The sequence below is a fragment of the Canis aureus genome, chromosome 30, assembly GCF_053574225.1.
Source record: "Canis aureus isolate CA01 chromosome 30, VMU_Caureus_v.1.0, whole genome shotgun sequence".
In the NCBI taxonomy this organism is placed as follows: domain Eukaryota; kingdom Metazoa; phylum Chordata; class Mammalia; order Carnivora; family Canidae; genus Canis; species Canis aureus.
The window spans coordinates 18,066,266-18,089,939 of record NC_135640.1 but is presented as its reverse complement, the minus strand read 5'-3'; the positions used below and the strand labels follow the sequence as shown (position 1 = coordinate 18,089,939).

At 36.1% G+C, this 23,674-nt stretch overlaps 2 long non-coding RNA genes across 9 annotated transcripts in view; one reads left to right on the top strand and one right to left on the bottom strand.

The window, feature by feature from the left end:
* Positions 1-18,950, top strand: part of LOC144301760 (uncharacterized) — a 49,934-nt gene extending 30,984 nt beyond the window's left edge. The window contains exons 2-4 of one of the 2 annotated variants that reach the window (XR_013368551.1): positions 15,017-15,159; positions 17,236-17,329; positions 18,527-18,950. This is a non-coding gene — a long non-coding RNA (uncharacterized LOC144301760). Of the gene's footprint in view, positions 1-15,016; positions 15,160-17,235 lie in introns of both variants that reach the window. The other variant, XR_013368550.1, reaches the window with a different exon arrangement.
* The window catches only part of LOC144301758 (uncharacterized), a 580,647-nt gene that overhangs the window by 179,867 nt on the left and 377,106 nt on the right, over positions 1-23,674 (bottom strand). For 6 of the 7 annotated variants that reach the window (XR_013368542.1, XR_013368543.1, XR_013368545.1 and 3 more), the window contains 2 exons: positions 17,171-17,240; positions 4,832-15,948 (listed from right to left, as the gene is read on the bottom strand). This is a non-coding gene — a long non-coding RNA (uncharacterized LOC144301758). Of the gene's footprint in view, positions 1-2,289; positions 2,764-4,831; positions 15,949-17,170; positions 17,241-23,674 lie in introns of those variants that run through there. The other variant, XR_013368548.1, reaches the window with a different exon arrangement.

Below are 23,674 nucleotides of genomic sequence, written 5' to 3'. Positions count from 1 at the left end.
CTTCCTAACTTATCTATAGATTGCATACAACTCCATCCATAATTCCAGCAAGACTTATTTTTGAGAAAAATTGACAACATAATTTGAAAAGTTAGAGAGAAATGCAAAGGATCTAAAATAGCCAAACAACTTGATAAAAGAGCAAAATTGGAATACATAGATTCCAAGGTTTCCAACAAATCTATTGTAATCAAGACAATGGTATTTGTGAAAAAATACACATACAGATTAATGGAACAAAATTAATGGTTTAAAAGAAGACCATGCAAATTGGTCATTTCATTTTAGACATAATAATTTAGATGAAATAATTCGATAGGGAAAGGAAAGTTTTTTCAACAAATGGTCCTGGAAAGGTTGAAAGTATCTACAAATAAACAATTACCAACCCTTATCTCAAAATATGCAAAAAACATCAACTTGTAATAAATCCAAGATATGAAAAATGAAAGCTAAAATCATAAAGCTTCTGGGATAAAAATATATTTTTTATATTTTATAAAAACATTTTCATAAATACTTCAAAACATATCAGTCATAACAGTAAAAAGGGATAAAATAAACTTCAATTAAATATGAAACTACTCTTCAGTTTTTTTTTTTAAAGATTTTATTTATTTATGCATGAGAGACACAGAGAGAGAGAGAGAAGCAGAGACACAGGCAGAGCGAGAAGCAGGCTCCATGCAGGGAGCCTGACATGGGACTCGATCCCGGGTTTTAGGATCACAACCTGGGCTGAAGGTGGCGCTAAACCGCTGAGCCACCCAGGTTGCCCTCAGTTAAGTTGATAAGTGAAAATGCAAACCACAAACTGAGAAAAATAATTTGCAATAAATATATCTGATATAGAAATTGTATTCAGAATATATGAAAAATTCTTACAATTCAATAATTAAAGCAACCCAAAATAAAAAAATTAGTTGCTAGAGGAGTGGTGGGTGGGGGAATGAGTGAAACAGATAAAGAAGATTAAGAACTAAAAATCTCCAGTTATAAAATAAATCATGGAAATGAAAAATACAGCATGAGGAATATAGTCAATAATATTATAACATTGCTATTGACTACACTTATCATGGTGAGCATTGAGTACTGTATAGAGTTGTTGAATTAATATGTTGTATATCTGAAACTAATATAACACTATATGTAAATTATTCTTCAATAATAAGGAATTTAAAAATAAAAAAATTAGCAATCCATTTAAACATATTTCAAAAAAAAAAGATATACAAATAGCCTGCCTCTTAGTATATAAAAAGATGCTTAACATACCTAATATGTACTAGGGAAATGCATATTAAAACCATAATGAATAAATACAATCTGAAAAAAAAAAACATAATGAGTACCATTATAATCCCACCTGAATGGCTAGAATTAAGTTGACACTTTCAAGTGTTTGGAACAACTGGAACTCTGATACATTCTTGTACCTTGTTAGGAATGTAAAATGGTAGGATCACTTTGGAAAGGTTGTGGGGCTGTTTCTTATTTTGTCAAACATACACTTTCTATATGACCCTGTAATTTCACTCAAGACAAATGAAATGTGCCCACATGAACACTTACACTTTGAATGTTCATAGTAACTCTTGTTTTTTCCATAATTAATAGTCCAAATCTGGCATTTAGCTAAGTGTCTATCTACTGTTGAATGGTACATTCATATGCTGGTGGTAGGTAGCTTCTAGCTCCCAGTATACCTAGCTACCAAATGTATTCACAGCTTCCCCTCCCTTCTCCTTGAGCGAATTCTTTCTGACAAATAAAGTATCTCATTGTTGAGGGAATGTCACTTCTGTGATTATATTCCTAGAGATTATAGCATTTTACTAGCAGACTCTCTTCCTTGCTGATTTTGATGAAGCATATTTCCATTTTGGGTAGAGGGGCCCACAAAGCAACAAACTGAAGGTGCCTCTGTCTGACAGCTATCTAGGCTCTGAGGCCATCAGTCTAATGCCCCAAAGGAACTGAATTTTGCCATCCATCCCAATAAGTGAGACTGGAAGTTGTCCTTTCCCAAATTAACTTTCAGATGAGACCTCAGTGCTGGCTGACACTGCAGGCTTGTAAGCAACCCTGAATCAGAAGATTATTCACATAGGCCATGCCCAGATTGCTGACCCACAGAAACTATAAGACAGTGAATGTGTGTTTTCAGACAAATGTGTATAATAGATAACTCATATACTCACCAATAAAGGAACAATCTAATGATATATACAATATATTAGTTTTCTATTGGTACATAACAAATTACCACAAACTTGGCAGCTTCAAACAATGTCCATTTATTATCTTTTTAAAGATTTTATTTATTCATTATGAGAGACACACAGAGAGAGACACAGATACAGGCAGAGGAAGAAACAGGTTGCCTGCGGGGAGCCTAATGCCGGACTCCATCCCAGGACCCCAGGATCATGCCCTGAGCTGAAGGCAGATGCTCAACCACTGAGCCACCTAGGTGTCCCAATGTCCACCTATTATTAATTCATGGTCTGTATGTCAGAAGTCTGGGCATGATATAGCTGGGGTCTCTGCTCATCTCAACAGACTGCATTCAAGGTGCTGAACATTGCTGTGGTCTTATGACTCTGTAGCTCAGAGTCTCTGTTAAGTTCACGTCGTTGTTGACAGAATTCAGTTCTTTATGATTGTAACACTGAGGTGGCAGCTTTCTCGTTGGCTGTCAACACAGGACTGCTCTCAGCTGCTGGGGGTTGCCTGGTGCTCCCTGCTTCAGGGCTTTCTCTATAACATGGATATTTTCTCTTTAAAAGCCAACAGTTAAGTTTCTCTCATGCTTTAAATATCTCTAACTTTTTCTAAAGGCTCACCTGCTTAGGTCAGGTTCAACAGGAAAATATTCCTACTTAAATGTATTAGAGAATCTGATTACATCTGATAAAAATCCGTCATAATAGCATCTAGGTTAGTGTTAGCTTGAATAACTGAGAGAAATGGTGTATACCAAGAGGCAAGACTCTTGGGGACCATCTTAGAATCCTGTCTACCATGTCAGTAGTATGGATAAATTCCAGAAACAGTATGCTGAATGAAATAAGGAAGAGTTAGAGAGGATCACACCCTGAGCCGACGGCAGACCTCAACTGCTGAGCCACCCAGGCATCCCCAGTTCATTGTCTTTGAGCAAAGTGTTTATCCATGGGAAGTATTTGCATGTATGTTTATAACATGAGCATGTGTTTGTGTGTGTGTGTTATGTGTGTGTGTGTGTGTGTGTGTGTGCTTGATTCATCAGTTCTGGTCCCCTGAATATACCAAAGGAATGAGGAGAAATATTTATACCTTAAATGTTGGCTCAGCTGAACATCTCTACCATCTACTTTCTAGTATCTGATCCTATCCATAGAGAATGGAACCTAAAACTAAAATCGCATTTGCTAGACTCTTTTGAAGCTTGGTTTCTGAGTGAGACTATGTTTGGCCAACCAGATGTTCTCACAAAGCATTTAGAAGGTGATAGTGAGGAAAAGGTCACATGGCTGGCTCATTGTTTATTTTTAATGAGTTTTTTTTTATGGAAAACATTATATAGAATACAGTGCATACATTTTAAGTGTATAGTCGGATGAGTTCTGAAAAATTTATAAGCCTGTGTAACTAGTATCAATATGAAGGTACATAATAATTCCCTCATCACATAAAAGACCCCTGTACCTTCTTCCAGCTACTCCTCTAGCCCCCAGATCAGGCAAGTATTGATCTGCTTTTTATTATCAAGGATAGAAATTATCTTTCCTAGAGATGCAAGGGGAAAAAAAGACAATGAACTGTAATATATAAAGAGAAGCATAATGTACATAATAATAGTTGCCCACAACAGATAGTTATTCATGTGAATATATAGAGCAGTTTTCATCCTCTCTTTATTGTCTCACAAGCCAAAAAATAGTAGACCTGGTTTCCTTTTTTTCCCCACAAGATTTTATTTATTTATTCATGAGAGACACAGAAAGGGGCAGAGACATAGGCAGAGGAAGAAGCAGGCTTCCCGTGGGGAACCTGATGCAGGACTCGATCCCAGGACCCCAGGATCATGACCTGAGCCAATGGCAGACACTCAATCACTGAGCCACCCAGGTGCCCCATAGGCTTGGTTTCTGGTCCTGAAATTCATCAACCAGAGAAATTACCTCCAGATAAATGCCATGACAGACATCATCTCTTCTTCTCTTAAACCTGTGTTCCAGTGTTGATACTTAGGAATGGAATCTATTCTAGGAACATATGATTCTTAATGGGGGAAAAGATGGAGTTTTATACAGATCCTACAGAAATCATTAAAATAAAGTACTTTTCCCTTTCCTTTTTGGACCAGCTAATTTTATAGGGCAGGACTTTCTTCAATAATCTCTATTTGAATAATAAGGGTGGAGTGGGCAGGGCATGAATCAATTATTCTCAAGGCCAAATATTATCCTCTGGGGTTAAAAGAAGGGTGTTTTCTCTTTCAGTCACAAGCATGTGTACTTACTTATCAAAAATAAAATATACAAATTAGTGAAATATTTTCGGAACATCTGGAAAGGATTTTCAGATGATGAGCTGCAGAAGCACACCACTTAAGAACCACTGACACAATAAATTATATAAATAGGACAAAAGAGCAAGATTTAAGCAAATCGCCAATGTTCATTGATTGTGCTTCTGCACTATGTATCACACCCAGAGAGAAATAAAACTTAATTAAGGCAATATTATGTGAGGGATGTTGCTTATTTGATTTCTGTCAAACCTAGGCATACATATGGGGATGAAATTTACTTACTGATGTCCACTGAAATTACATATTTACCTCAAGACAACTTTCATGGGTTCTTTAACCTTAGGCCTCAGGAGAAACTAAAAAAGAAAGAAAATGATCAGATACCACATGCCATTCACAGCAATTCCCTTGCACCAGGGGCTGAGATGGAGTTGTTTCAGTAGAGTATTTTCGCCACATGCGAGTTTCATCAGACTTCACAAGTCATGTCCTGCCCTCTTCCCTGGAAGGGTGAATGTACCAGAACGGTGTTTGATTTCAAGAAAACCCAACAGCGAGTTAAACAAATAGGGGCTTATTGGTCCCATGCAACAAATCCATGGATAGGAAGAGCGGGATTAGTACTGTGGCCCATGGTCATCAAGGATCTAAATTTCTTTTGTACTCTTATTAAAACCAATCCCAAAATGTGGCTTTAATCCTCATGATTGCAAGATGATTGCTCCTCCAGGCATCCATCTGGGAGGATGGCAAAGGGAATAAGGGAATTTTTACATTGGCCAAAATTGGGTCACATGTCTCACTTCTATCTGCACTGGAAGCTGCCAAAGCAAGATTTTTTAAATTGGGCACATTTCCACTTAATTGGCAGGGCTGTTAAGTCAGAAAGGGTAAGTGGATATTGAATAAGCATTGAGCAGTGTCTGTTGCACAAGATCCTCTATCTTGATACAACATTCTCCAATCTAACCTTCATATTACACACACACACACACACACACACACACACGTGAGCCACTTAGTTTTGCTCACTTACATTCAACTTCTATGAATTTCCTCAGTAAATTCATTCCCTTAAAGGATAAGTGTACTTTTTTGAGGAATATAAAAATCTAAGTGTTTTTTGTCTAGGTTTCTATGTCTCTAAATCAAGCACAAGAAGTTCTGAAATTCAAATGATTGCTTAATCAGAATCAAAATAAAATGCTTTCTGAGAGTCCCAAACTTGTAGCATTTTTACAGAGTTAATCAAAATCATACTAATTTCAATAGAATGTGTTTGAGCCAATAAACATGCATTGTGCATCAATGGTGGGCCGTGCCTTATGTCAAAGTTACCAAGAAGAAAGAGACTGTCTTCTATCAGGGAACTTCCATTTGATACAAAAGATAGGCATGTGAACACAAAAGTGTGATAGAGGAAGGTAGTATAAATTAGAGGATAGCACCATGGAAGAATGTTTAACTCTTGGTGGGGGGGGGGGGGGGCAGCAGATGTGCAGAGAAGACATCTCCAAAGACAACATATCCAAGCTGGGTGAATTGACAATGGGCCCAGTTTTCATGTTTTCTGGTTTTTGGTCTGATGCATTTTCCACAATGTAAAAATGGAAATAAAAAAGGAGCAATGAGAAATGTACTTTCAATAATATTTAAAAATCTATCTTGAAATAAATATACAACCCAAAGTGTTGGTCTGAAGTTTAATGAAATGTTTGCACTACTGCTTTGGCTCACCCAAAACATGTTATGTCATCTTCACGGCTATAAATTTCATAAACATGGAACATCTCACAATATGATTGTACCTACTGGAAAACAAAGAGCAAACTAACTAATCATCCAAGAAATTACTGTCCACAGAATATGCTAGATATTTTCATGATTAGCTTGAGAAATACTTAAATTCTGATTTGTTTTCTGTACTAAATATTTGACAATAAAAGAGATTAAATATTTTTTTATTGGCTCTACCATAGAAAAATAGTCTAAACTGTGTGTTACCACCCTGTGGTTGAGTGTGTTGAGGATCCAGTTACACATTCTTAAAGCTATTTTACACACATTTCAGATTTGGGGGAAGGATAATTTCATGGCAGTCCAAAATGATTATGAATTAGGACATGTTTCACCTTTTCCCAAGACTCCCTATTTTTATCACCATCTTTCCATTTAAGACACATTCCACAAACCCAACCCTGTCTGCCTGGAAAAATAGTTAACATTCATAAAAATGTATCAAACGCCTTCAGGATATTCTATTCCTTTAATTCTCACAACATTCCTGAAAGTTCAAATGAGCCATTTTATGTGGGTTTTATGGACTTAAGAAACTTCCCTAAGGTCATACAGCTAGCTACTAAGTGACCAAGCCAATCTTGGTTTCTTCATCCCCAACTCAACATTCTTTCTAATATTTCCCCTGACTCCAATCAGGTCTGTGGTGTGTATGGTATGCTACACAGTTATAGTCAATTCTTAATTACTGACCCAGATATCTTTTTCTGTTATTTCACCTAAAAGCTAAGTCTTTTCACTAGGTACCTTGCAGCTCAAATAATCTCTCACTGTAAATCTCTACTTAATGAATTTCCTTCAACCAAGCTCCTCAAAAGTTTCTAATATCTTAAATATAATATTTATTTTAATAATCCAAGAGTTTTTATTGAGCATCTATTTATGTTCCAAGCACTCTATTAAGAGCAAAGAAGACATAATAAATTTTAGTTTCTGTCTTCTAGGAAATTATTTTCTTTAAGGTAATATAAGCATCATGATGACAAGAACTCCAGTTACTACCGTATTTTTAATGCCTAGAACAGGGCCTGACAATATATTTTAAATAAATATATATAGTCAGACATGTAATATTTAAGTGAATTATCAGTTCTAGAAAGCATACAATGGATATAACTACAAACGCACAAATATAGCCAATAAGAGACAGAATATAAAATGGAAAAACAGTACAGTTCTAAGCCCAGACACCCAAAGAGTATGCCAACAGGGATCAGGGTACATTCCTGGGATAATTAATAATTCCTGGCAGGCTTTTGTAGCCAAAGTAGAGAGAAGCCAAACTTCATTTGGTCTTGTTTATATCAGGAATCTTATCTTAACATAAACTTTGAGCTGTTTACAAATTTTAGAACATTTTCTACAATGTTCACACAATGTGGGCTTACAGACATGAAAGGAACAGCATATCAGCCCAATGCATTCATAAACAATAAGGTAACATCTTCTAAACCAGAAGGGCTAGAAGAGAACAAGGCTGTTAAAAAAGGAAGATGGACTTGCATAGTCAAAACAAGGCGGATTAGTAAGAACAGAACTTGTGATTTTAGCTAAAAGTGGTGCAAATTTCTGGGGTTGGGTAAATTGGAAACTTTACTAAACTCATTTTATGCCCCTGAAAGTTATATTAGGTTTGAATACCTAGTGCAAGTTTTATAAGAACTATTAAATTTTTCATTTCCCAGTTTAGATGTAATCATTCTCAACAAATTATTTACCTTCAAAATGTTAGTTTCTATGTGTTTTTAGAGACAGATGTTTAGATAAATCTTACCTGACTACTACAAGTGGGCATCCTTTGCAGAATGTTGTTCCAACTATAGCATTGGCTAAACTTGACTAAACATATTCTCCGTGACAGATAAAGAAACTGAGGCACAGGGGGTTTTCCGGGTCCCATAACAAGTAAATGGTGAATGAGAATCTGAGCTCAGGAAGTATAGCTCCAGAGCTGATACTCTAAACTCCCAAATAGGGCTCATAGCAATGTTTGCTTATAATGCAAGTATAGTCAAAATTCACTTTATGCAAATTTATTTTGCCTTCTTGATGGACTTTGCACGACACGAGTTTAACTTGGAATGATGTATTCTTGCCACACAGTATGAATTATTTTGTATAGGACAATGTCATCGATTTTTTGTATGCCTAAGAAATGTGATTTTAATGCTAACCTGAAGTCAGCAAGAAGGCAAATCTAAGAGGGGGAGAAAAGTCTATATGACAATTTAAAAATTCCATACTGAAGGAGATATGATGGCAGGTGATTAATACAAATCTAATTTGTTTGACTTTCCAGTCTTCCAAGAATATTCCAGGGAAGTGAGAACCTAACACCTCATACAAAGTGGGCATGAAATTGTTAAACTACAAATCCAATTGATTAGGAAAGCTTCATTCCTGGAATGAATGAGCTCCCCATAGAAAAGAAAATACCAATGAGATACAAGTTTAAAAAGGCATGAACAAAGCATATTGGAGTAAGGAGAGAGGGAGTTTTAGGCAATCTTCAGCCAAGATGTTCTCCAAGCCTGATCCTCCTTGACAATGATGTGTATAGTTTATCATGCAAAACAATAAAACATAGATTTCTGGACCCCATTTCCAGATTTCTGGATTCAGTGGGTCTGAGGTTGGTCCTAGGAAATTGCATTATTAACAATTTCCCAGATGATGCTGATATTTGTGATCTAAGAACCACACTTTGAGAAACACTGCTCTACTGGCTCTACAGTAATTGCTCTCAGTATATACAATCACCAGAAGGAGTGTTCTGTAAAATGCCTACATTGTAAGATTATGCTTTTACAACTAGGATCAGAGTATATGCTAGAGAAGAGAGCTAGAGTAAGTCAATCCTGACCAATAGAAGAAGAGAAAGAAGATCTACCAAAATGTGTATCAGCTCCAGGAATAGCAAGCAACCTACAGGTTGGGGGCTGCTTGACTATGATAATAAAGACACCAACCAGACCAGAGACACCAATCACCCTGTCCACTCCTGGCTAACATTGTCATCAGAAAACCAGTGAGATAGAGTACCATCTCTGTGTTAATTATATTATAGGTAAGCCTATATATTAGTTATAATTAGATGAAGATCCGGACTTTATCCTTTATGAAATGGTGAGTCCTGGAGTTTTAAACTGGAACATGACCTATTAGATCTGAATTTTAGAAAATGAAAATATATATCAATAAAGAATATTCCAGTTGAAAATGAAACTCAAGACTAACTTTAAAAAAGTGGGAAGCGTAGTGTCTCATATACCAGGAGTAAGTTGGAAAATTTATCCATGGCTGTATCCACATGCTCAAATAATATTCTTAAGATTTTTGCCAACTTCCCCAATTGTTCCTGAGACTATGCTTTTCCAGACTTCAGTCTAATGTCCAACCATGAACCAATGTCTATGGCCTCAGGTAACCAGAAGGTTGGGTTGGACCGAGCCCCAGAGCCAGTCCCCTTGGACTATGAGCAATTCTCTTACAGTGTACTCCAGTATTCCATAGAAATGGTGTTGTTTTTTTGTATGCCTCGACATTGAAGAGTTTGGAAAATATTGCTCTAGAAAATAAAGTAGCATAAGATAGAAAATAGGCCACATATTTCCCAATTATTCCTATAATGATCTCAGTGAAAACAATCTTTTGGTGTCAAAGTCAAAAGAAGGCTTAAACAACCAACATCCTTAACCCTTATTACCCGAGTTAGGTAGATAAACAACAATAACAACAACAACAAAAACCTTATAGAGGTGGTGGCTGCAATGCTCTTAGAAGGTGGAAAAGAGGAGAAATTGGATAGGAAAGCCTCAGATAGGACATTAGGCCCCTCTCCCTACTGCTCCCCCTCATCCTTACTTCAACCTGAGTGATCTGGGATATATTTCTATGTTGTATGTAAGCTTTTCTTGAGGTCAGGATTCAGTGGCTAAAAAACTCTCACAAAAACATCACCTTAAAAACAAGCTTAGATAGAGAATCCTCCATTGTAATTATGCCACCCTTCACTAGAGAACTCAGAAATATTCTTGAAAAATCTAAGCTAAGGATTATAGGAACTCTCTATCTTACAGACCCCTATTACGAATAGAGCAGGAAATAAACTCTCTGGGACTGAATTTTTGATGTCGTTACAGTGCAATAGCTTAGTTCGTCTTAGGGACATGAGTTTAACTAAAGCTCAGAAATCAGCTTGTTGTCCTCCCTGGGCTCAGGAAGAGCGGAGCATACATATACACTGGTTTGGGACAATTCTGGCAACAGTCCAGTGAGAAAGTATTGCATGCCAGGTTCACACTCAGTTATCTACAGTTTGAAGAAAAAAATTTTTTCCCTGAATAAAAAAAAAGGTGAGAAAAAAAAAAAAACCCTCATAAAAAGATAACCAACACAGCCTTTAGGAGAACTTTTAGCTTTCAAGCGCCTCCTTGCAGAATCACACAAAGATGATTTTAAAAGCCAAGTTTTAGAGTGAGATGTACAGTTCTGGGTCTTCAACAAATTCTGACAAGATTTCACACACTGTCAGAAAGGTTCTTTTCTCTTGCCTGGCTTCCCTGCGGTGGGAGAGGGGACAGAGCCAATGCCCCAACCTCCTCGCACTCAGGGAGCCACTTTGACCCCGTTCCAGAAGCCCAAGGGCTGTCCTTAATTAGCATTGTAATTTATATTGCACAATTATGCAAATTGGGTACATAAACAAAATTATCCTTTCAGTTTGGCTTTGCTACTGGAGAAATGCAAAGCCAGTTAAAGATAAGAATAAAGAAAACAGAATACATTTGCTTTAATGCGGTGCACCATTTCTTAATTTATCCATTCTTTTGTTTTACGAGTTCACCTTGTACTTGGGGGTTTTCAGGTTGTTCTTTCCTCCTATTTTGTTTTTTCTTCCTTTTACTTGGCTCCTTTCCTTGAGAAATTTTCCATCTCATTAATTCTGCGGCAGCAATTCATAACTCTTCAGGCCATTTGTTTTTCACTATGGCTGCTATCTCCACTGTCTATAGTTTCTCTTTCCTTTTTTGCTCTCAGATTCTCTCCTTTCTCTTGGCATCTCTTTCTATTTTACTCCATTTTCCCATTAGTTTGACTTGCTTTTAGAGCTGTAGGATGCTCTTTGCCCAAGAGCTCGCAGACACCCACAGGATGCAATAATTTTTACTAAGGAAACTGAAAATAAGCCTGGCAAATAACAGAGATTGGAAGACAGGGAATCGAAGATACGAAGCCTGGTGAAATCTAACTGGAAGCCAATGCCTGGATGCTATACACAGTATTCAAGTAGTTATTAACCATCAGGTAATCAATCAACAAATCAGCATTACGAAGATAATTTTCCAACGTTGGATGATATTCTAATTGAGCTGCCCCTTCAAAGAGCCTTAAAATTGCACGGAAGAATGGAAAATTTAACATATTTAAAACTGGTGGAAAATATAACCTTCTAGATAGAGCTGGCTTTGCAAGAACAGTGGCTACTGATGCTTGACAATATGTGGAGATTAACAGTTAAGAGAATTTATAAGGGAAGTGTGTGAACAGAACTGAGAAAGGAACAGAATTGTTCCTTGTTCTATCTGCCCAGAACCTTGGCTCCAACAGGGAAATATACTCCCCCTTCTTCTCCTTTTCCTCCTCCTCAACCTCCTCTTGCCCGCTGGCTACAACAACAGCAGCCACATTAAAATATAACCCAGGGGATACCAAGCCTAACTTGGGCAAATCAGAGCATCCTCCCTCTGGCTATAACATTTTCACTTTGAATAATATTCAAATGCCTTCCAAACAGATTTTTAGTCTCTCTCTCTCTCTCTCTCTCCTCTCTCTCTCCCCTTGTCTCAGTTCTGTAACTCATCTGCTCTTTCTCTCATCTACTTAGTAAGTTCTAGCCATCTTGGCTGACTAGTATTCTCAGCTCATTGATTTTGTGCCTTTTATATTCTCTTCCTACAACAGTCTTCCTTGATTTCTTGATGGCTGGTTTCTTCTTGTCATTTGAGTCTCTGCTCTAATGTCATCTCCAAGAAATATCCTCTTATAACTCTATCTAATGCTGACCTCCATCCCATTGCTTGCTATGTATACAACCTTGTTTTGATTTAGCACCATTAGAGATGGGCTTATATCTTTGTTTTATATATGTCCTTGCCTCTCAAATATTTATATTTTAACTTACTTATTACCTGAATATACTCTAGAATGTAAGATCTTGACTGTCTGGTTCACCCCTATATTCCTAGTATTCAGGACAGGGTCAGATACATGGAACATTCCCAAAATAATTTTGATTTAAGTGAATGAATTAATGATTGTTTTGAATGGGCAATGACCTACACCTGGTCAAAGTTTTCCATCCCCTTGAATTGTGGGCTCTGTGTTCCAAAGTGAGTGAAGTTCATCTTTTTTGGGCATTGAGTGTGTGAACTAGGAGATAGAAAGCTTATGGCAACTGATTTTCCACCATGTGAACTGAAGTGAGTAAGCCAGTGATGGCCATCATGGAAGGTAGAGGGAAAGGGAATAAGTAGGGGGTGGGAAGGGGGGATATGATAAGAGTAGAGGCGGATGGAAACCGAATCTGGACAGGGTTCCAATGGCTGGTTTCTGATGATCCAGAGGCCCAGCTACATTCCTGTCTTTGGTTCCTCTGAATCCACTCAGGGTCTTTTCTATGACTTCTGCTTTTTCTTAAACTGTGAATTGGATTTCAATCTTTTCCAATCAATAAAAGTAACACATAACAATATTGTAACATTGTGCTTACAAACTTACGATCATGTGCAAAATTAGCATTTGAATCAAGATTTATTTGCTATTTATTGTCTGTATCACAAAGGACCAATTTTTTAACCTCTCTAAATTTTAGTTCTCTTATCTAAAAATGAAAGGCAATAAAAAACCTAATTGATGGAAAGATTTAATATGATTATATATGCACATTTCTTAGACACAATGTCTGATATACAGTAAGTTCCTAATTAAGGAAGGAAAGTATTGAGCCTGGCTCAAGGGTTAAAGTCTGCTTTGAATTGGTATTTCAAATCTACCCTCATTGGTGTATCTTACGTTTTTGTGACACATACTGCACTTTTATATATTCTAAATTATTTTCATGGTTGAATACATTTAGACTACGACTTCTCTACTTTCCTCTATGAACGTTTATGCTCATCTCATCTTTGATATATCAGTTTCTGTTAGATATCCCAGGTGGGGCATTAGTGAATGAAAAAATACTTGATGCTAAGAAATTGGGGAAAAGATGACACAGATTGATCCTCTTCAAGCATAGGTTGGCAAGTGTGAAGTATTCCAGTCTCTGAAGACAAAAGTAAATTCATAGAATGAGATCCTGGAACATAGACACTGGTGGAAGCTTGTCCTGCCTAATGCTCCTGGTGATGGAGAGCTCTCTGCCTATTATAAGACCTAGACTGGTAGAGTATGAAGAACAAAATCTGGAAGGGCTTGGACTGGATCAGCCTTTGTGGATGAAGCTTGAGGTACCACTTTGCTATTCCTGTGGTAGAGGGCCATATCCTAATGTCCAGTCTATGAGGATCCTATGAGTCAGCTCTGCTCTCACCACACCAATAAACCAAATGAAGCACAGCAAGTAGGGGAGGTGGGGGAGTGTTGGGAGGAAGAGTCTTTCCCAAGAGCATTAATCTTAAAATCCAAGGAGTGATGATAGGATAAACAAATGTAGCAGAAAGTAAAATGTGAGTCTCTAGTCCGTTGACATGTATTTATTTTTAAATATAGCATATCTGCTAAAAGTAAAAATAAATAAATAAAATGAAACATTTTACAAAATTGTTATGAAATGAAATGAAAAATATTCGTAAAAACTTTAGAAACCTACACATGGGGCACATGGTACCTCAGTCAGTTGAGTGTCCCACTCTTGATTTCAGCTCAGGGCATGATCTCAGAATCCTAGGATTGCCCCCTGCACTGAGCTTCACTCTCATCAGGGAGTCTCCTTGGATTTTCTTTCTCTCCCTCTCTCTCTGCCTGCCCCCTCCTCCAAAATAAATAAATAAATCTTTAAGAAAATTACAAAAAAAACCCCACTCTGCATACAATTTAATGATATTGATTTAAAATGTTGACATTTTTAAATATGTTCCCTTACCTGAGCCAAAACTGGAATTCAGACCCTGCTAAGCAGCAGATTTGAATCTCTAATCGACTTGTAATTCCCAGGAAATTATGACCGAAGGATTGAATATCTTCTAACATAGCAGATCAGAGTACATTTAAAGAGATTGAAAACTGTTTTTCTGACAAATTCTGCATGTGGATTTGAGAGAAAGACTAGATTATGGGCACTATATTTTCTGCTGACATCCAAACTGTAGTGTGTGTGAAATTATGTGACTTATCTAATTCAGCAATAACCAGGTAAAAATGTAATGGAAAGAAATGAGTCAGATTTGTACAAAAGTATAAAATTGTAAGAAAAATACTTAGAACATATTTATGGGCCATATAAGAAAACTAAAAACATGGACAGACATATGGAAAGTTCAAATACTAGATATTGGTCATTTAATTATCTACATGTGGCTGAGATAAATGGAAGTATTGATATATTATGGGGTATTATTTTGATACTCTATACAAGTTATATTTACTAATACAATAGTCCTCCACTTATCCACAGTTTTGCTTTCTGCATTTCAGTTACCCACAGTCCGGAAGCAGTCATCCTTCCCTCATATTGTCAGAAGGACAATAGCATCCTGTTATGTTCCATTGCCCACATCATTCATCTGACTTCATCTAATCACACAGGCATATTATCATCTCACAGTACTGCAAGAAGGGTGAGTACAGGACAATAAGATATTTTGAGAGAGAGAGAGAGAGACCATGTTCATGTAACTTTTATTACAATATATTGTTATAATAGTTCTATTTGATTATTAGTTTTTGTTGTTAATCTCTTATAGTGCTTAATTTATAAATTAAACTTTATCATAGGAATATGCACTTAGGAAAAATATGGCAAATATAGGATTTGGTACTATCTGTGGTTTCAGGCATCCACTGGGGGGAATCTTGGAATATATCCCCCCACAGACAAGGGCTCTACTGTATTTCATCAAGAAAACTGCAATTACCAGGGATCCCTGTGTGGCTCAGCGGTTTGGCAACTGCCTTTGGCCCAGGGTGTGATCCTGGAATCCTGGGATCGAGTCCCAGTTTGGGCTACTTGCATGGAGCCTGCTTCTCCCTCTGCCTGTGTCTCTGCCTCTCTCTCTCTCTCATGAAAAAATGAATAAAATCTTAAAAAAAAAAAAAAGAAAACTGCAATTACCTTCAAGATTAGTCAAGTCAATTACCAACAGGATTACCCTCTCTCTTTTATATTTCCTATTTGTTATATTCTCTTTCTAGTTTCTATTTTTTTGAGCCTTACTCTTTACATAAAATTAAAGATCTTTTTCCTTAAAAATTGATTTAGTTCATGGGGCACCTGGGTGGTTCAGCGGCTAAGCATCTGACTCTTGATTTTAGTTCAGGTCATGATCTTAGGGTTGTGATACCAAGCTGCATGTTAGGCTCCTTGCCAAGATTCTTTCTCTTCCTGTCCCTCTGCTTCTTCCAACTCTCTAAAAAAATAAAATTAAAAATAAATGGATTTGGTTCATGATTCATGTGTTGATTTTTACATTTCTCTAGTTCAATTAAATTTACATTGCTTCTAAGTTTCATCTCTTTGATTTATTATCATCTACTTATGTTCTTGAGGTAAAGACTTGATTCATTTACATTTATTTTTTATGTAGTAAAGCCTAAGGCCTATGAATTTGTCTCTGAGAGTTGCTTTGGTACTATACTTGTATTAAAATGTGGTGTTATAATGTTAGATTCCTAAATAGTGTATGATTGTAGTTTTATTTTCCAATTTGTCCTAATAGTCATTTAGGCAAATGGATTATTTAATGTTGCTTTGTTTTAATGTTTATTTTTAAAAATTTTTTGGAGATATTTTTATGAAAAAATTATTTTTAGTACTATTAAATTTTGACCACATGTGATTTGTTATTTCTATTATTTATCACTTAGTTTCTTTTGACTAATACTGATCTATTTTGCTAAATAAGCTATAGATGCTTGAAAAACTATGTGTAGTGTCTGTTTGTAGGGTATAAGTATTTATAGATATCAATTATTAACTTTTTCTTTTATTTATTTCCTTAATTAAAAAATATTTTATTTATGCAAGCCAAGAAATAGCAGGATGTTTTTTTTTCCCCCACAAGATTTTATTTATTTATTCATGAGAGACACACAGAGAGGCAGAGACGTAGGCAGAGGGAGAAGCAGGCTCCTCGCAGGAAGCCTGATGTGGGCCTTGATCCCAGTACCCTAGGATCATGCCCTGAGCCAAAGGCAGATGCTCCACTTCTGAGCCACCCAGTTATCCCTATTTTCTTGATTTTAGTTATTTAAATTACATCATTCTTCTCTAGTGATTTGGTAGTTGCACATGTTTATAGTTTACATGTGTTTATATTTTCCCTTAAAATATCTCCATACATTCTTTATACCTTATACTTGAGTCATTATCAAAGCCAAGAATAAAGCAGTACAGTTGACTCCTCTCAGAGATGAAAATCTTGGTATATTTTTCCTTTATAATCCTCTAACTCCTCCTTCCCACTTCCATGTCCACATACCCTTGCTAATTTCTGTCAACATAATCCATAATTTAATACCAACTGATGATGATGTTTACTTTTTAGAAAATGTTTGTCTTTTATTTTGCCAATAATCTTCACATTTGCATTCAGTTTTCTTAGCATATTACCAATGATTATGTAAATTTACCTTTATGTTCACTCATTGCTGCGTTCCTGTCCTTGCACAATGGCTGGCACATCATATGTTTTCAGGAATTCTGGTAAAGGAACCAATGCAGTAGAACAAGAGAGAGAAGATAAGAACCTGACCAAGTGAACTTAAACTGCCATAATAAGTGCTGCTTCTGTAAGTGCAAATTACCATAAACATGTTATCACCAAGATTATGATAAATCCATAATGCAGATTTTACCTTGACAGTCCCATCTCTGCCATGGTCACAAACACACACATACACATAAATCCCTTCTAATGGGAATAGACACTTTACTATTTCCCATGTGCTAATACTCAGAATGTGTGGCACTTACACGGACTTCATTGTTTTACCCCTTTTAATGGATTCACCTGTAACTAAACATTGGTCTCAAACTCAGCTGCACATTGTAATCACGTGGGAAGATTCTTAGACACTTCTAATGACCTAGCTACTCACCAGACCTATTAAGTCCGAATTACTGTGGTTGAGACCCACGCAACAGTACTTTCTAAAGCTTCTCACGTGATGACAGAGTGCAGCCAGGAATAAAAACATAGGAGAGGGGACACCTGGGTGGCTTGGTGATTGAGTGTCTGCCTTTGGCTCAGGTTGTGATCCCAGAGTCCTGAGATCGAGTCCCACATCAGGCTCCCTGAGAGGAGTCTGCTTCTCCCTCTGCCTATGTCTCTGCCTCTCTGTGCTTCTCATGAATAAATAAATAAAATCTTACACACACACACACATAGGAGAGTCAGTTTAAGTCTGAACCTTTAGTCTAGTTGTGCCTATAGATTTAATGCAACATAAGAGCTTTTAGGGGTACTTAAAAAGAGATGCTGGGAAACAGCTTTCTTTAGGACTCTGATAACTTCATCAAAACGGAAAACACTTGTATCATTGCAATAACTAATCCATCATTTTTAACATGCAGGTCAATGAGGCATCCAACTCTGTTTTGGGGTGAGATTAGAGACAAGAGGGCCCAGCATTTGAAGGACAGCTCAACTAAAACCCACATGGAAGAACAGAATGTAACCCAACTGTTCAAAAAAAAATTAAGATTTTATTTATTTATTAATGAGAGACACAGAGAGGGAGACACAGAGACATAGGCAGAGGGACAAGCAGGCTCCCTGTGGGGAGCTAGATCTGGGATTTGATCCTGTAACTCCAGGATCACGCCCTGAGCTGAAGGCAGACACTCAATCACTGAGCCACCCAGGTGTCTCCAGTTTTTCAAAATTAAGAACTGTTTCATACATTTGGTTGGGGATCACTTCCATAAGAAAATTTGAAGTTATGGTCACAATACTGAGATCTTACCATTTTTTTCTTTATTTTTAGACAGCCTGCCACATAGATGTTTATTTTGTGGTGACTTCGACATTTGAATTCAGAATATGAACCAGATTATCAAAGTTTGAAGCCTACCTGAGTAGAATCAAGAAAATATTCTCTCTGGAAATGCCCTGCAAACACTGTTCAATTATTATTATTACTATGTTCAGTTATTATTACCATAATAATTATAATGCTTAACTTGAGGAAAGATACAGATCTTTTTTTTTTTTTTTAAAGGAAAAATGGAGGATCCCTGGATGGCTCCATGGTTTAGTGCCTGCCTTCAGCTCAGGGTGTGATCCTGAAGATCCAGGATCAAGTCCTGCATTGGGCTCCCTGCATGGAGCCTGCTTCTCCCCCTGCCTGTGTCTCTGCCTCTTTCTCTCTCTGTGTCTCTCATGAATTAATAAATAAAATCTTTTTTAAAAAAAAGGAAAACACTCTTTGTAAACTTTTGGTGGTATTTTATTATGCACTTCTTTCTAAACACACCATTAGGTAATAAATTAACAAAACCATTCAAACTGTAGTTATTATTACTTTACAATGAAAGGTATCAGCCAGTTGTTTTACACATGGAAACAACATTCATTCATTCATTATTTTAAATTTAAAATTTGTTTGAGGGCATTAACCAATTTATTTTTAATTTTTTCCAGATTTATTAAAGTATAATTGACAAATAAAATTGTATATATTTAAAAAGTACAATGTGGGGGTCCCCCATGACTCAGGTGGTTAAGCATCTGCCTTTGGCTCAGGTCATGGTTTCGGGGTCCTGGGATCAAGCCCCAATCAGGGCTCCCTGTTTCTCTCTCTCCCCTGCTCATTCTATCTCTCTTTCAAATAAATAAATAAAATCTTTTAAATAATAAAATGTACAATGTGATAGTATGATATATATATATATATATATATATATATATATATATATATATAGTGAAATACAACTACAATCAGGTTAACACATCCATTACCTCACACATTTAACATTTTATGTGTGTGTGTGTGTGTGTGATGAGAACATTTAAGATCTGTACATTTAGCAAATTTTGAGTGTATGAGCCAGTATTATTAACTGTGGTCATGATGCTGTACATTAAAATCAATCAATTTAGTAGTTAACATACTCAAACCTCTTAGGAAAGAGATAATATCTACAGATAACAACAAGCTAAATTAGCTTCATGGAGTTAGAACTTCTCATTATTTTTGGCCTCTTCCCTGCTAGGTGGTATCCATTTTATTGTGTGTCTTTTAAAAATATGTTGTTAAAAATATGTCAATGCACTTGTCAGGCAGGTATCCTTAATTAAATTTTAAAGATACGTTTCTTTGTAATAGAATTGGAATTTCTGAAGATACAGAGCTTGACTGAAAAATATCAAGCAGAATATGGGATCTTTGGACTTTAATTATAGAGAAAAATGATCCAGTTCAGTTGACTTAAGTGTCTTCTATAGTGATCTCACATAGTCCTGTGATTCTCAAAGAATACCTGGACCAGCAGCATCAGCATCACTTGGGAATTTTAGAAATGCAAATTCTCAGGTTCCACCCAACCTTACTGAATCAGGAACTCTGAGGTTGGGGCCAGCAATCTGTTTTAACAAACCTTCTCTGTGATCCTATTAGACTCTGAAGTTTGAGGATCTCTGACAATGATAAAAATGCCCAAAAAGGTAATAGAACAAACAATAAAACTTATGACTCTTCTGCTATTCTTGTTTTATTTTGCCCAGGAAGTTCATTTTTATCTTCAGTAGAATTAATCAGGGTACCTACCATTCTATTATATTTTTCCATTACATGTCAAAGATTCATGACTGGTTTTCAACATCTTTCAAAGTACACTTAAGTGATCATTAATTCTTCACATTTGCTTTCAAAAATTCTTTCAAGCAGCAGAGTGTTAGATTTCACGTGTGCTTTACTTACCTCATTGAGATAATGTTACTATAATGATCTCACTTATATGTTGCATAATTAGATCTAATATCTCTCTAATGAGATACACCATGTTATTTGGAACCAGCTGCTCTATCATGGATAGCGAAGGACACTCTACGCTAAATTTTCCAAGGTATTCAAGAATAATGTTAAGTGGTCATTTCATACAAATTATTTTTTCTCCTTTCTTTAAGAATCTATTTGTTTCTGCATGTATATTAATATTCAAAATTAGACTAAAGGAGTCAGCTAGCTTTGGCATGAGACATAGTACACAACAATTATTTGCTGAGATAATAAAAACTCTCCATTACCAAGAAAAAAAACCCAATTACCTGAGATTATAGACCAGGGTGCTCTGACATTCTTGCGTTTGTACATTTATACTATATGTTAAATTCTTATATTATAGTCTAAGAAAGAATGTTTTTATATCAACATATTCATTAGCAAAGAGCTACATGTAGGCGTAAGAAGGTGGTAGCCATTTCTTCAGTAACTGCTTATGTATGTTCAATAAATATGAGATGGAAATAAGTACATACATATCTTTGGGGCTTGCTTCACTGGTTCCTCACTCATATAAAAATACCTATGTGCATCTTTAATATTGACAAATGAATACACAATAGACATATGTAGATACACAAAGTGGACTGCGTGGTGCATACCCACTAGTTTATATTCAACGGTATTCTCATCTCTCTGCTGAATGTAAATACACGACTATTTATCTAAATTGTATTTGCTTGTTAATGAAACCAGAGCATGCAGCTTTTTATGAAAGTGTGGTGAATTAATGGCTAAGATTACTTCACCTCCCTACAGCCTTCCGAGTCTCTACAGAAGGAGGAAATTAAGGGAGACAAACTGAACTGTGATGCTCCGGGACTCCCTTGATTCCGCCTGTCACCGTTGTAAGCCAGCTCAAGGCCTCAGGGGAGTCGCCTGCTCTCGCCTTCCGCAGCCAGCCAGACGGTGACGGCCCACTGCTTTTATTCATTACCCTGAATGTAATGCACTAAATTTAACAAGTAACAGACTCAGCGGGAATTTATTGGCCTTTTGCAGCATGATTGCAAGGTAGGATATGGATATGGATTCCAATTACTGTTGACACCCAGATAAGAAGAACAAAGCCTATATATAATTATTAATCAAGGTTGATATTTTAAGGAAATGAAAATAAATAAATAAATAACTCACTCACTCTATAGTATTTGAAGTAAATGCTCCCAGGTTGAAAGAACTCTCTCCCTGCTTACACAATAGTAGCATTCCCATTAAATATAATAACAATAATAAAATAGCAACGTAGTGGCAAAGTGATCCTCTAAAGCAACAATTTTCACATCAAAATGGCTATGTGGAGCAGAGGTACAGTAGAGAAAAGGCTAACAAAGTCCTCATAATAAGTAAATGAGCGGTCAAATAAACACTAATCCTTAAGGATTTAATATTTTAGTTAGAAAAAAATACTCCATTTAATATTGTTATTCCAGATGACAGTTACATATAGCTCTATTTGAATATGGTAGGAGGAGTGATTTAAAAAAATACGGGGTCATACTTTCACATCAATAGCACTGGGATTACCTGAACATAAAAATTAAATATTGTTGGCATACAGATATTTATGAGGAACTTCAAAGTCCTTGGTTGCTATATGAACATGAGAAAAGGAGTTAGAATTTTCACTCACTTTGGGCAAGGGTTTATTATAGCTGTTGTTTGTTTTATTTATAAAGGCCAAAGGAATACAATAAATGTAAAGGCATAGAAGAGAGAGAACATGATTTTATTTTATCAGACTGTATATAAATGAAAAATGTTAAATGTATAAGGTGTATGAAAACAAAGAGAACATCACCTTCTCCATGATTAACCCAAATGGCCAATTTATTATTGAAATAAGAGGCAACATGCATCACTGGTACAGGTTTGAACTCTCACATTACAAAGAATCATATCCTGGCTTTGATAATTACTAGTACTCTGACCTTGAGCCACTAATTTAATCTCTCTTAGCCTGTTACCTCAAGTGTAAAATAGGGATGATTATAGTAGCTACCTGTGTTGTTATATTGCATTATATACTTCAAAGTTGCTAAGAAACCAGATTAAATGTTCTCACCACAAAAAAGAAGTGATCATTATGGGACATGATGGTGGTGGTAGCTAATGCTATTGTAGTAATCATATTCCAATTTATAAAGGTTTCAAATCAATATATTATACACCCTAAACTTACACAATGTTAGATGTCAATTATATCTCAAAACATAGTTCTGACAAATAATATGGTTTTGAGCACAAAGTAAAAACTCAATAGATATTAGCAAATTTTATATGTTTAGTACTATTTCAATCTACTTGATATTAAAAATCACTAAACCAGGAAACAAATAGCATCATAATCTCCAGATAAGCTTCAGTACAAATTTGAGCTCAGAGACCTTTTGATGGGAAGAAGACATATTCTATTACTCTGATAAGTTTGGAATTGAGGGCTATAATTTTAATGGCAAAATCTTATAACTGTGTGAAGTTAAACAAAATACATTTCTGATACTGTGTGTACTAAGGTATAACATTGGTCTAATAACACCTGCCTTTGAGGGTATATGGTAAAATTAGAGAAAATATATGAATGTGTATATCTCCATGAAACTCAAAGCATAGCCTAGTACCATCCAAAAATGGAGATATTTTTCTTTTAGGATCTACAGATGGACACATGTATTTAGTTATCATTGCAATTCCACTTAGAATTCATTACCATCCCTATTACTTAGGAAATGAAATGAAGGATGAAATCTTAATTGGTCTTTTCAAAACCACAGAATTAATAACAAGAGCCTCAACTTACCTTAGGTCAAAGTGACCATAGGTCAGTGTTCTTTCTACTAGAGTAACCTCCTTTTGTAGATGAGAAGATAAAGGTAGATCACTGATAAAATATGTTTCTGTGTGTGTTTGTGTGTTATGAAACAGGGATGTGCTCTTGATAATTGGTACACAGTTTGGGTTTTAAAAGAGGGTAGGTAAATGAAAATCATCTATGCTATGCCATGGTTCTCTTTGCCTTTTCCAAGAATGTCATGGAGCTTATCTATTTAAGGCCTGAAAAAATTGATATACTGAAATAAAATTATTTCCAGAAGTGTAAAAAAGTACTTCTATTCCAATATCACCTATGGA